Consider the following 14372-nt stretch of genomic DNA (forward strand, 5'->3'; position numbering starts at 1 on the left):
GTAAGGCTAAATATAAATCCATCAAAATCAGGTTCTTTTCTATAGCATCAGTGAAGAAGAACAATTGATTGCTAGAATGCTTGTCTGCACACTGAGTAAAGGTGCCAGGGAGAATATTCACAGTGTATTTTTAAGATTAGACCTGACAGAGCTAAGTAACTGGAGCCAACTCCAGGGTTTTTACTCAGAGTTGCTTACTGGGGCCAAGTTTTCACCCCAGAATAAAAAACACATATACACATGCTAAACGTTTGGCCCTAGATTGTCAAAGGGTTGAACCTCTCTGGTTTGGCACTCTGTCAGTGGGCAACATCCATAATCCAGCATGATTTTAGTTAGCTAGACAGGGATGTGACCAAGTTTCCTGTGCTCCCATAAAGTTTGTTTCCAGCCACCAGTCCTGGCTTTCAGTGTTTTGTGCTGTTATTTAGCTGTAATTTGTCCTGAAAGGTCTTCTAAAAGCCCAGTAGGCAGTGGAAGTGTTGGTAATGTGCTAGACAACATGGACCTCCCAGTGTCCCGCAAATTCTCTGGTTTGGCACCGGTCAGGTCCCGAGGGTGCGGGACTAGAGATGCTCAATCTGTAGTGAGTTTGGTTACTCAGGTTAGACTCTGTAAAGGCCCCTGGTTTCCAGAAGCTCCTGAGAACTCAGCCCTTCTGTCGGGTTCACAAGATTTGCTGCACTCCATCAATTTTGAAAACCTTGTCCTTGGAGAAATCCCAGGACTCTAACTCCACCTCAGAGCTTGGTTTTGTCCGATGCTGCTTACAGCCATACCCACAGCATGGATGCTGGAAGAAAGGGTGCTTGCTTTTTTTTTTTTCCTCAGTAGTTCCCACTCTAACAGCTGTAAATACCTTGTGGTTCTCTCGTTCTCTCTCTCTCTCTCTCTCTCTCTCGGGTTACAATGTTAATGACTGCACTGCTGTTCTTGCTGTTTGTGGTGTGCAGATGCCTTCAGTGGGGTGCCTTTCACTCAGGGGCCCCTTTTCGGATACCCTTCCCCAGGAAGAGCCTCTTGTCCTCATACCAACCATGCTTAGATCAGGGATCCTGTAGTCAAGCGGCCGCTGCCCGTTTGTGAGACCTAGATAGCCTGGCCACCTCTGAAACGGGTCGCTGAAGTATGGGGGCTGGTTCCCTTTAAGGCTGGGGGTGGAGGTGGTGCAAGTATGGAGATCTCTTTCCACAGAAAAGTTCACTTTTTGGTGAAAAATGAAAGTGGTGTTTTTTTTGTTTTTTTTTTTTATTTTGTCAAACCTCAAGAAAATTTCAACCCACCCCCTCCCCTACCCCTGCCCCTGCCAAACACTCCAAGTTAGAAATATTGCTGAAGGTATAATATGGATGCTTCATGCCCTCTTCTCCGCAACTTGGGCTCCTTGTCCACTGAGGTGCCCTTTTCCCACCCTCATGTTGAACGGGGGTGGCTCATCCGAGGAGTCCCTGGCCACCCTGTGTCACAGGAGATGGCCAATGAGGGCACTTGGCCCCTTCCCAGCTCCCACAAGGCATTGTGGCAGCAGTTTGTCCGTCCAATGGGAACCTTTCCTCCAGTGCCAGCAGAGAATGAGCAATTTGATGCTTTCTGTGATGCGGAAAGAACGTGGTCTCTCTGTCACTGACTGGAGTGGTTACCTTGATGGTTCCTGGGCCCACAGGACAGCCTATCTTGTGGAGCAGCTTGAACAGACCATCCCTGCTGACCAAGTCAAAGGCCTTGGTCAGGTCGATGAAGGCTATGTAGAGTGGCTTTGTCTGCTCCCTGCACTTCTCCTGCAGCTGCCTTAGAGAGAAGCTGCTCTTAGGGAGAAGCTGTTCAAGCTGCTCCACAAGATAGGCTGTCCTCCACGGTTACTCAAGATGATCCAGTCGTTCCACGAAGACATGAGAGGAACCATCCAATATGACGGCGCATTATTGGATGCTTTCAGAATCAGGAGCGGCGTCAAACAAGGATGAGTGCTTGTTTGGGATCTTCTTCGCACTCCTCCTGAAGCATGCCTTTGGATCTTCAACAGAGGGCATCTTGCTGCACACAAGATCTGGTGGGAAACTGTTTAACCTTGCAAGGCTGAAAGCTAAGACTAAGGTGCGAGAAGTCCTCATCAGAGACATGCTGTTCGCAGACGATGCTGCTGTAGTGTCTCACACAGAAGACCAGCTTCAAAAACTGCTGGATCGGTTCTCCAAAGCATGCAAGGACGTTGGGCTTACCATCAGCCTAAAGAAGACAAATGTGCTCGGTCAGGATGTTGCTGAATCCCCATCAATCAGCATTGACAACTATACGTTAGAGGTCATCCACGAGTTCGTGTACCTCGGGTCCACCATCACCGACACCCTGTCGTTGGACACTGAGCTAAATAGGAGGATCGGAAAAGCGGCCACAACTCTGTCCAGACTCAGCAAGAGAGTGTGGAATAACAACAAGCTGTACACTCACAACAAAATGCAAGTCTACAGAGCCTGCATCCTCAGCACCCTCCTTTATGGCAGCGAGACTTGGACCCTGTGTGCCCGCCAGGAAAAGAGGCTGAACGTCTTCCACTTGCGCTGCCTCAGGCGCATCCTTGGAATATCATGGAAGGACAGAGTGACCAACACCGCCGTCCTCGAGCAAGCTGGAATCCCAACCATGCACACCCTCCTCAGGCAGCGTCAGCTCCGCTGGCTTGGCCACGTCCACAGGATGAACGATGGAAAGATTCCAAAAGACATCCTATATGGTGAGCTAGCCTCTGGCAAAAGACCCCCTGGATGCCCCGAGTTGCGTTACAAAGATGTCTGCAACAGAGACCTCAGAGAGGTAGACATCGAGCTGGACAACTGGGAAGAACTAGCAGATGACCGCAGAAGATGGAGGCAGGGGTTACACAAGGGCCTTCAGAAGGGCGAGTTGAAGATCAGACAGGTAGCAGAGGAGAAGCGAGCGCACAGAAAGCACAATAAGGACTTGCCAGACACCCACTACATCTGTAAGAGATGCAGCAAGGACTGTCACTCTCGTGTGGGTCTTTATAGTCACAATAGATGCTGTAAATGAAGTCCTCAATTGAAACTTTAAAGGGCGCGATCCATAGTCTAGGCAGACTGAAGGATGCCTACTAAACCTGGGCCCACCCTGACCTGACGTGTGCAGGTGGTGCTGCCTCCAAGGAAAGATATTGAATTTCTTGGCAACTGGGAGCTAAGCAGAGACGTTGGTTCTAGTCACTGGCCATGCCCCAGTCTCTCCTGGGGTGGGGTCAATTGCCTATGGAGGTCCCTTTGGAATCGAGAGGCAGGGGATGGGGGGGGCAGGAGTCAGAGACAGGGAATGACACATTGTTCCTCCTCCTGCACTGCCCACAGGGTCCCCTTGATGGAACCAACCCTTTGGTACTGTATGCTAGTGGGAAAGGGATAGGTTTAGAGGATAAAATAAAAAAAAAAAGTTAAAAATCACTTAGGAAATTTAGATGTCTGCGGCTACGTCTACACGTGAAGCCTACATCAAAATAGCTTATTTCGATGTAGCAACATCGAAATAGGCTATTTCTATGAATAACGTCTACACGTCCTCCAGGGCTGGCAACGTCGATGTTCAACTTCGACGTTGCGCGGCACCACATCGAAATAGGCGCTGCGAGGGAACGTCTACATGCCAAAGTAGCACACATCGAAATAAGGGTGCCAGGCACAGCTGCAGACAGGGTCACAGGGCAGACTCAACAGCCAGCCGCTCCCTTAAAGGGCCCCTCCCAGACACAGTTGCACTAAACAACACAAAATACACAGAGCCAACAACTGGTTGCAGACCCTGTGCCTGCAGCACGGATCCCCAGCTGCCGCAGCAGCAGCCAGAAGCCCTGGGCTAAGGGCTGCTGCCCACGGTGACCATAGAGCCCCGCAGGGGCTCGAGAGAGAGCATCTCTCAACCCCCCAGCTGATGGTCGCCATGGCGGACCCTGCTATTTCGAAGTTGCGGGGCGCGGATCGTCTACACATGCCCTACTTCGATGTTGAACGTCGAAGTAGGGCGCTATTCCGATCCCCTCATGGGGTTAGCGACTTCGACGTCTCACCACCTAACATCGAAGTTAACTTCGAAATAGCGCCCGGCGAGTGTAGCCGTGACGGGCGCTATTTCGAAGTTAGTGCTGCTACTTCGAAGTAGCGTGCACGTGTAGACGCGGCTTGCAAGTCACCAGGGCCTGAAACACATCCTAGAATACTCGAAGAGCTGAAGGAAGAGGTATCTGAGCCTTTAGCTATCATCTTTGGAAAATCATGGGAGACAGGAGAGATTCCAGAAGACTGGAAAAAGGCAAAAAAATTCCCCTCTGTAAAGAGGGGAATAAGAACAACACAGGAAACTACAGACTGGTCAGTTTAACTTCTGTGCCAGGAAAGATAATGAAACAAATAATTAAGGAAATCATCTGCAAACACTTGAAAGGTGGTAAGCTGATAGGGAACAGCCAGCATGGAACTGCAAAGAACAAATCATGTCAAAACAAACTAATAGCTTTCTTTGATAGGATAATGAGCCTTGTGGATGGGGAGAAGCGGTGGATATGGTATACCTAGATTTTAGTAAGGCATTTGATACGGTCTCACATGATATTATCAATAAACTGGGCAAATACAACTTAGATGGGGCTACTATAAGGTGGGTGCAAAACTGGCTGGATAACTGTACTCAGAGAGTAATTATTAATGGTTCTTAATCCTGATGGAAAGGTATAACAAGGGGGGTTCCACAGAGGTCTGTGTTAGGACCGGTTCTGTTCAATATCTTCACCAACGATTTAGATATTGGCATAGACAGTACGCTTATTAAGTTTGCAGATGATACCAAGCTAGGAGGGGTTGCAACTGCTTTGGAGGATGGGGTCAAAGTTCAAAATGATCTGGACAAATTGGAGAAATGGTCTGAAGTAAATAGGATGAAGTTTAATAAAGACAAATGCAAAGTGCTCCACTTAGGAAGGAACAATCAGTTACGTACATACAGAATGGGAAGCGACTGTCTAGGAAGGAGTATGGCAAAAAGGGATCTAGGGGTTATAGAGGAGGACCACAAGTTAAATATGAGTCAACGGTGTGAAGCTGTTGCAAAAAAAGCAAACATGATTCTGGGATGCATTCCCAGGTGTGTTGTGAACAAGACACGAGAAATCATTCTTCCGCTCTACTCTGCGCTGGTTAGACCTCAGCTGGAATATTGTGTCCAGTTCTGGGTGCCGCATTTCAAGAAAGATGTGGAGAAATTGGAAAAGGTCCAGAAAAGAGCAACAAGAATGATCAAAGGTCTAGAAAACATGACTTATGAAGAAAGGCTGAAAGAATTGGGCTTGTTTAGTTTGGAAAAAAGAAGATTAAGGGGGGACATGATAGTGGTTTTTAGGTACCTAAAGGGTGTCAAAAGGAGGAGGGAGAAAACTTGTTCTTCTTGGCCTCTGAGGATAGAACAAGAAGCAATGGGCTTAAACTGCAGCAAGGGAGGTTTAGGTTGGACATTAGGAAAAAGTTTCTAACTGTCAGGGCGGTCAAACAGTGGAATAAATTGCCAAGGGAGGTTGCGGAATCTCCATCTCTGGAGATATTTAAGAACAGGTTAGATAGATGTCTGTCAGGGATGGTTTAGACAGTACTTGGTCCTGCCATTGGGGCAGGGGATTGGACTCGATGGCCTCTCAAGGTCCCTTCCAGTCCTAGCACTCTATGATGTTTGGCCATGGTGCTCCCCCTCATGCCCCCTGACATGCTCTCTAAGGTACCTAGAATCATAGAACACCAGAACTGGAAGGAAGCTCAAGAGGTCATCAGGTCCTGTCCTCACAGCAGGGCCATACACTGTCTGTTATCCCTATTAGATACGTAGCCAACCTGTTCTTAAATAGCTGCAGTGTTGCAGGACCAAGCAGCATCTACACCATCCCTGACAGATGTTTGTCTCACCTGCTCTTAACCTTGTCTGGGGAGCAGAAACTCAAGCGGGGCAAAGACCCACCTTGGGCCTGTATGGGTTACACCAGAGCCTATCAAGGTGAGGGCACTAACAATAGTAATTAATAAATCATGCTGTTATCTGGCACTTGTATCCATAGATCTCAAAAGCAATTTACACAGGAGGTCAGTATCTTTATCCCCATGTTACAGATGGGAAAACTGAGACACCAAGTGGTGTTGTGACTTGTCCAATGTCTCCTTACAGAAATACAAATAATGTCTCCTCTGTCCATCTCTCCACCAGTCCCCAAGCCAGCCCCTTGTTCCACCTCCCCTCACAACTCCTTATTACAACAGAAATAGGCTTGGAAGGATCAGATTTTTACCGATTAAATGTCAATTTCATAGTACACAGAAACCCACAAAAATATTTCCATCTGGGCTAACAGATGTACAGCTAGGCAAACGGAGAGAAATGCTGCCTGAGACGCTAGGGGAGTTTGATCTAAGGGTTTTTACAGTGTCAACCTTGCCTCAGAATAGACAATTATTTAAAGTTTGGTAACCGTTCAATGTATAAAATTTCAACATTGGCCATTGTTAAATAACTGGGTCTGTTTGTGGCAAAGGACAGGAGAGCTCCGAACCCCAGAACAAACTGGTTCCCCAGCTGCAGCTATAAGCACACAGGGCACTCCAGTGACAACAGAAGTAAGAACATACCCATTTTCTCTGCTAAAGGCTCTCTCTTCTGGGCAGGACAGACCTGGCTTCCCCCGCTACTGCTCTTCTTGTAAGGGATGAGGGGTTCATTTAGCAATACAGAATATTTTTCATTCTATTTATTATTTATTTGCTTGTTAATATTTAAACGTGTTAAATCTTTAAATCAAAAGGTTTGTAGGGACGGGCGCAGAAGTCCCCGAGTCAGCATCAATAACACCCAATGGAAGCCACAGGCCGTGGGCGGTGAGCATGCAGGAGAGTCAGAGGGTTAACCTCTTCCTTCCTGCTGATGAGGGCATGAGGCTCAGCCTTTTCTGGAATGAATCGTAGAATCCTAGGGCTGGAAGGGACGTCAGGAGGTCATCGAGTCCAGCCCCCTGCCTGATGTGTTAGGGCCCTATTCTGTGAGGGGGTCCGCAGCTGACAGAGAAAGCACACAGTGCTGAGTACCTGGCCTGTGGAGCAGGGCGTGGTTAAGAGAAGTCCACTTCCAGGTGAGAGGCTGGTTTTGTGCTGCACCTGGCTCAGGTATGCTGGGGTTTAGTTCAGTTTGTCAATAAAATATATCTGCCTAAGGTCGTACAGATGGTGCAGTGCTAGGTTACCCCAAAGCAGCCTAGGACGTGAATGCTTCCTTGTTGGGCCAGGTGTTCTTCTGGCCTGTGAATGCTTCCCACATCATCTGGGAGGGCTCCTCCAGGCCCTTGTCTTCCTCAGCGAGCCAGGAGCGTAGGCATCCCCTGCTTGCTGGAGTAAAGTCTTCCTAACTCTGGCCAGGTTGTGGCCCCTGTTCTGAAGACGTTGCCCCCTCCCAAGAAACGGGAGGTGAAGAAAAATGAGGGGTGGAGCATTGGCTGTGGTCCCGCGAGTACCGGAGCAGGAGTGGTGACAGGGTGGGACGGAGGTGTGCATGGTTGAATTGTAAACTCTCGAAGGCTGCAGCACCTCACGCCCCTCAGTGAAAGCACTGAGACCAAGGGGTGAGTATGGGGGCTGCCCAGGGCTGTGGGTTTGGATGGGATTGTATTCGGGGCAGCTAGCCCTTCCCACTGCTCACAAAGCTGTGGATGTGCTGCTACATGCAGTCCACTAGCTCAGTCAGAACCAGCGGGGCGTCTGCTTGCGGGGGAAGACTGGAAGAACTGGACGTCTTTAGTTTAGGAAGGAGAAGAGAGGGGACGTGATTGTGGTTTGCAAGTACCTAAGAGGGTGTTATAAGGAGGAGGGAGAAAAAATTGGTCTTCTTGGCCTCTGAGAATGGGAGAAGGGACTATGGGCTTAAACTGCAGCAAGAGCGGTTTAGGTTGGACATTAGATAGAACTTCTTAGCCGCTGGGCAGGTGGGATGGGGGGGTCGTTAAACATTGGTTTTATGACGCTTGAGACGGAGAGTATTCTGCTCCAGTGGAGTTGCTCTGTGCCTCAACTTCCCCTCTGTACATTGGGGACAGCAGGGCTGCACTGCCTCATAGGCTGGGGCAGGATTCGTAGCTGGTTTGATTTGTGAGGCTGACTGCATTAAGGACTATGAAGTGCTCTGGTAGAGTTGTGTGTGTGGCGGCAGTTGTTTGGCTGTGGGTGTGAGTTCTGGCCATGCACCATAGTGGTTCTGACCGGGCAGCCCATACAGTGTCTCTGGTTGAGCTGCCCGATACAGCCACAGACTCTGTGTTCAGCCAAGGACTTGGTCAGGCTTACTGCTGATGAGGGGTGGTGCTCAAGCCCTGGCTCATTGGTCCCATGTGCACATGTATCCCCATAACAGTGAATGGCGGGACTTGCCCTTCCCCTGTAGGCCGGGCTCCAACACCTTCTTAGAGATACCCCAATACAAACAAGTTAGGCATTACCCCGCTAGGGTAGAGAGGTGCCACCCTTGGGTGTGGCTAGCTGCCGCCAACACCTTGTGTCTGCTGGTTTGATTAAAACATCTTTGCTTTATACCAGCACTCCTCGCATTCAGACTTCAGGCCTCACACCAGGCCCTTGATACAAGGGCTTCTGTTTCAGGCCCTCTTTTTTATCAGAATGATTAAAGGTCCAGAAAATATGACCTATGAGAAAAGATTGAAAGAATTGGGTTTGTTTAGTTTGGGGAAAAAGAAGACTGAGAGGGAGGGGATGTGATAGCAGCGTTCAAGTACCTAAAGCGTGTTACAAGGAGGAGGGAGACAAGTTAATTTCCTTGGCCTCTGATAGGAGGACGAGAAGCAACGGGCTTAAATTGCAGCCAGGGAGGTTGACTTTGGACAGTAGGAAAAAGCACAGGTTAAGCACTGGAATAAATTGCCTAGGGAAGTTGTGGAATCTTCATCATTGCAGATATTTAAGAACAGGTTGGGTAAATATCTAGTAGGGATAGCATAGACAGCGTGTGGCCATGCTGTGAGGGCAGGGGGCTGGACATGAGGACCTCTTGAGCTCCCTTCCAGTTCTAGCGTGCTATGATTCTAGGTAACTTAGACAGCATGTCAGGCCATTCCCGTTTGGGAGTCTGCACCCTGGACACGAAGGATGCATTTTTGGAGTGGAGCAGTTGGTGAGTCTGGAATTCCTGCTCAAAGTCAGGCAAAGGTTTTGCCCTTCCTGCTGCCTTTTTTTTCCCCCACCCCCCATTAAAATAATTAAATTAAAGATTCTGAAAAAAGTGCTAATGAGTGGGGAGTGTCAGAAAGGCCTCCCAGGGCGGTCCCCTTGCTATCCTTCTCTCTGCACGCAATGCGCCTTTGAAAGAAATCCCCCTTTTCGTTTTATTTATGAATAAATAATTGCCTTTGTGGAGAATCAATCAACGAGCTCTTACTGAGCGGACGCTTTCTGTGCGCTTGTTACTTTCCCTTTATCCAGCCCTGATTGATGTTTGGCAGAGCTTGTAACTATAGTCTGTGTTTCTCGTCCCTTCCCACTCTGCCATTCTTCTTCTGAGCCCCTGGCTATAGTCTTTATTTCTGTCTCATTCCCTGCCCTGAGCCAGGGCCCAGGCAGCACAAAAACATTCGTAAAGCATCAGCTCAGCTCTGTGAGTCGCTTTGATTCAGCGGGGGCAGAGAAAATCCAGTTGTAAGGCCATGCAAGAGATTTGCAACATTATTTGGAATGCTTGCTATGTGAGATTGTCATGTTTTATTTCAAATGAATGAACGTGCTCTCCCTTTCAACAAAACAAGCCCTGTGGCATTTTGTGGGTTTTGGCTGAGACCCAGAACTGTTTGTAAGCGACAAGGGGAGCCTCCTTCATTCTGAAGAGAGCACACACATTCATTGCAAATTTCAGGCTTCCAGGGCTCTTGTGGATGAAGGTCACATTTGAATTTTTAGGAGCATTGATGCAAAACATGTGGGCTGCTTTGTCAAAAATGTGACAAGACGTGACACGATTGATCTGTGAAACGATCCAGAGGAGAACTGCGGATACTTTGGTTTTTGAACATTTGTTATGATTGGAACACGCTACTTTCCTTCCTTCATTGTGAACGCAGAGGCTTGGCGTATACTGGGAAAGAGATTCCTGCGCAGCTGTGCCTCCTAAGGGCGTAACTTCTTACTCGTGTGTTAAATTTGCCTTATCCTGGTATTGCTTGTTTTCTTTTCCCAAACCAGAGGAAGCAATGGCAAAGACCTTCCAGTGCACCTTTGGGCATGTTAACACTAGAAAGTTTAGGTGCTTTAACCGTAGCAGTACAATTGCGTCCACCCAATTTTATTTTTTTTCTATTTAAAGCAACCGTATTGTCTGGCGATGACAATTCCAAAGATACTTAAGAGCTCTTTGAGGTATAGCACTGAGGTGTGGGTGTGCCTTGTGCCTAATGTAATGGAGCCTTGGTCTCTGAGTAGGACATTAAGGTGCTGGTATAAGCAAAATTAATTAGTAATGCATTAGTGAGGGTTATCCAGCTTGACTCCATTGGGAAATTGGCAGAAACTAGTTTCTTTAATATCCTGTTTCTCGAAAAGGGTCAGTGCGCTTTTAATAGCGAGAGGTCTACATCTTGGCCGGAGGATGGCACCCCACCAACATCATGACTGCTTCTGTCCTGTATCATCACCATGCTAAACCCAACAGCTGAAATGAGACCAAAGTACCACATCCCACAGGAGGCTATAGTGTTCTGTGCTGCTAGCAGAGAATGGGAGAGATCAAGGTTCATCAAAGCCAAAGGCTTCTGCAGTGGCAGGAAAATGGTTACATGAGAGAGTGTATTTGCTAGGATTATCTGGGTCTAACATGCTGAAGCGGAAGACTAGTGCCCACCTCCTCCAGGGCCCCGCCAATCTGACCTGGGGGAAACTTACCTCACCTCACACAGGGCCCTTAGTTAGGCCCTGAGCTTGCGAGCAAGAAGCTAAGCATTGGAGTGAGAAAATGGTCACTGCCATCTCAGCCTCCTGCTCACAACTTAACTTTTCTTTAGAGCAGCAAGTTTTGACCGCTACTTTAGTTCAGGCTTCAGGCCTCTGACATAAGGGATTACGTTTCAGGCCGTTTTCTTTCTACATTTTCCCTCTGTTTGCTTACACGTCATCCCATACAGGATAACGCGTGGATGGAAGATGACCCAGTGGACTAAACACTGTGAGGTGGTCACCTTATTTGACCCATCTGTCCCTTGGTTCGCACATTCCCTCATAACTGACGGGCAGATTTTATTTGTCACTTGGGTTTATGGCAAGCCTGGGAATGTTAGTGCAGGAGGGCAGGGTACTGGACTTGATGACCTCTCGAGGTCCCTCCTGGTTTTAGCATTCTATGAAAAGTCTTTGATCTTCAATAAGATGTTATGTGGCTGAGCTGGAGTAGTTGTGAGTAAACTATGGGAGGAAGCTAGAAATGATGATAACTAAATAACTGGCTTCATAGGTACCCAGGATGAGGATCCTAGAAAACTCCCTCTGAGACTGATTTGATGTCTTAAAATGTTGCTTTGAAAAATGGAAAGGCCTCTTGCCAAGAGCCACAGTTAGGGTCATGCGACTGAAATGGACGCCCATTTTCAGGTGACTGGGATCGAGCTGAAAAGCAAAGCATTCATGTTTTCAAAAAGGAACAGCAGGGTAATGATTTCGCACTCAGGCGAGTCCTCTCAAAGACAGAAAAATCTTCCACTGCGAAATATGATGAATGCAGAAAGATGATTGATTTAGCGCAGTGGCTTGCTAAGAGTTAATCAATAAAATAACAGTTGCCTCCTTATTACAAGGAAAAAGCTGATTAGAAACTTGATTAATGAGGTAATTTTTCATGGCTATAATTAAAACACTACATGGCTTCTCGTGTAATTGATATTTAATGCTTTCATAGAAAGCTAGTCATCTATAGGAAATGGATATTTTTTTTGTCAATTATTCACCTGTAGGTTGGCTGGGTTTCAGATGCCAAGAGGCCCAACTCGTAATTAAAGAGAGAGAGGGGAGGCAGAGGGAATACTTTAAAGTGTGACAGGGATGAACACGGGACCTATTCATTACCAAGGAAGTCCGTGAAGAAGTCTCTTAGATGTATCCAGGAGACAGTTAAGAAATGATTTGAATGTGGCATGTAAGTAGGGAGATTTCTGATGGGAGGGGGCTTTTTAATTTATACAGTGGTTTTCTCCTGGGGATTCACGCACTACGTCTAAATGGCCCGCAAAGGAGATTGTTACCACAGAACAATATATTTCCACGGACCGCGATGCCTAAGATTTCCTGAAGGGTCTGCATCACTATTCAAAACATTTTAGGAGTCTACAAATGAAAAACATTGCAAATTATTGATGCAGCAGATGAAGGCATAGCAAAGACCCAGCACGTTATTTCCAGTCCAAAAGTTCCTATTCTTAACGGTGTGGGGGGAACAACTTCCCGAGGGGTGTGGCCGTTCTGTGGCACGCGAGGTCTTCAGATCAGAAATGGATGTCTTTCTGAAAGAGGGCTTGATTCACCAATTACTGAGTAAGGCTCTCCGGCCTGGGTTAGGCTGGAGGTCAAAGTAGATGAGCCTTTCTGGCCTTGAAATACATCACCTCATACGTACCGACTCCATGGTGTTCTGAGGCTAGAATGAGTGGCTGCTCAGCACTCGCCGATAACCCAGCTCCTCTGGCCTCCACCCCACAGTGCATCTCATCTGCCAGTGGCCCCGCTGATCAAATCCTCTGTCTCCCTCCCAACACCTCCTGTCTGCCATGAAATACTGTTTTTGAGCCTCCTGCTTGGAGCAGGATCACCCCCACTAAGTCATCCCAGCCAGGACTTTGTCAAGCTGGGACTTGAAAACCTCTGGGGATGGAGGTTCCACCACCTCTCCAGGTAACTCATTCCAGTGTTTCACCACCCTCCTGGGGAAATAGTTTTTCCTAATATCCAGCCTACACCTCCCCCTCTGTAACTTCAGACCATTGCTCCTTGTTCTGCCATCTGTCACCACTGAAAGCCCATGCCTATGGGAAGTCCATACCTATGCAGGAATCAGACTGAGGTGAATAGAAATGACTGTGGTAAGAGACAGGGCAACCATGATGCAGAATCTTCTAAGAGGTGGGATGTTGAGCACTGAGGTGTATGAAGTTAAAGGCCGACATATCAAATCTCAGCCATTATACTTCACTGTCTGTCTTATATGCCCTTCAGTAGCGCACTGACCCACCCCTACTGGTACCCTTCCATCTCTGTAGCCAACAGAACCTCTCCATGGGATCGATGCTGCTGCTGCTTCCCTGCAGCTCAGAGCTTTCTATTCGGGGAGGAGCTGCCAACGAACACAGTGTAGTTACAGAGGCAGAATACACCACATCCTGCCCTTGATTGCCAGGTGTGGAAAAGAGAGAGCAGGACCTGGGATAACTGAGACTCCAGCATGGTGCTCGTTACAGGAGATGGCAAACCAGATTGCAGTGACGCAGGTTTTATCCCCTTTTGGAAAAGCTTCCCGCGGTTGAGTTTTTCCTGTTTTCCGATGAAGGCCGGGTCTACGTTTAAAATGTAGATTGGCTTAGTTACACGAGTCGGGGGCGGGAAAAATTCTTTTGTGACTCTCTCTGAAGCATGAGGTTTCATCGTCGTCATTGTGTTAGTGCCGATGGACCTTGAGAACTCCCCTTCTCCCTGGGAGCAGCAAGACTTCAGGCGTGCTCAGCCTGGTTATTTTTAGAGAGAACACTATTTGTCCCTGCTGCCAGGACAGGCTGAGTCACAGATGGGTCCAGTTAATAGGCCAGATTTATGTGCTGTAATGGCAATGCGATTTCTTTAAATCTAAATCCGTCGGTGTCAAACACGAGAGCGCCTGGGTCTGCTGAACCTCTGATGCCACAGTGGTGAGTCTCCTGATGGGTTAGCCTCCCTTGTACCGCTAGCAGATGGAAATGTTTTGCAGCAGAGGCCCGACCAACTCCTGGTGATGCCTCCGTCCCTGTGGAATGCCATACGTGCTGCTTATACCAGGTAGTGCTGATTCCCCATGGCAACCACCCTTCCGTCAAGGCCCAATACCTTGGGGTGGCTGAAGCATGTTCCCACTTGGCTGGGGATGCTGGATTTCTCCCCTGCATCTCTCTGTAGGTCACCCTCGTAAAGTGCGCTGCTGCGGGGTACCACGCACCTCAGCTCAGCCAATCTGATAACAATCAGAATTGTCACTTTTTCCACTATCACAATACATGGCTCTGCGGCAAGCAGGAAGCGGTCAGTCAAGAGGGAAGCAAAAAGGAGTTAAATTTGTTTTTA

The sequence above is a fragment of the Carettochelys insculpta genome, chromosome 10, assembly GCF_033958435.1.
Source record: "Carettochelys insculpta isolate YL-2023 chromosome 10, ASM3395843v1, whole genome shotgun sequence".
Lineage (NCBI taxonomy): Eukaryota > Metazoa > Chordata > Testudines > Carettochelyidae > Carettochelys > Carettochelys insculpta.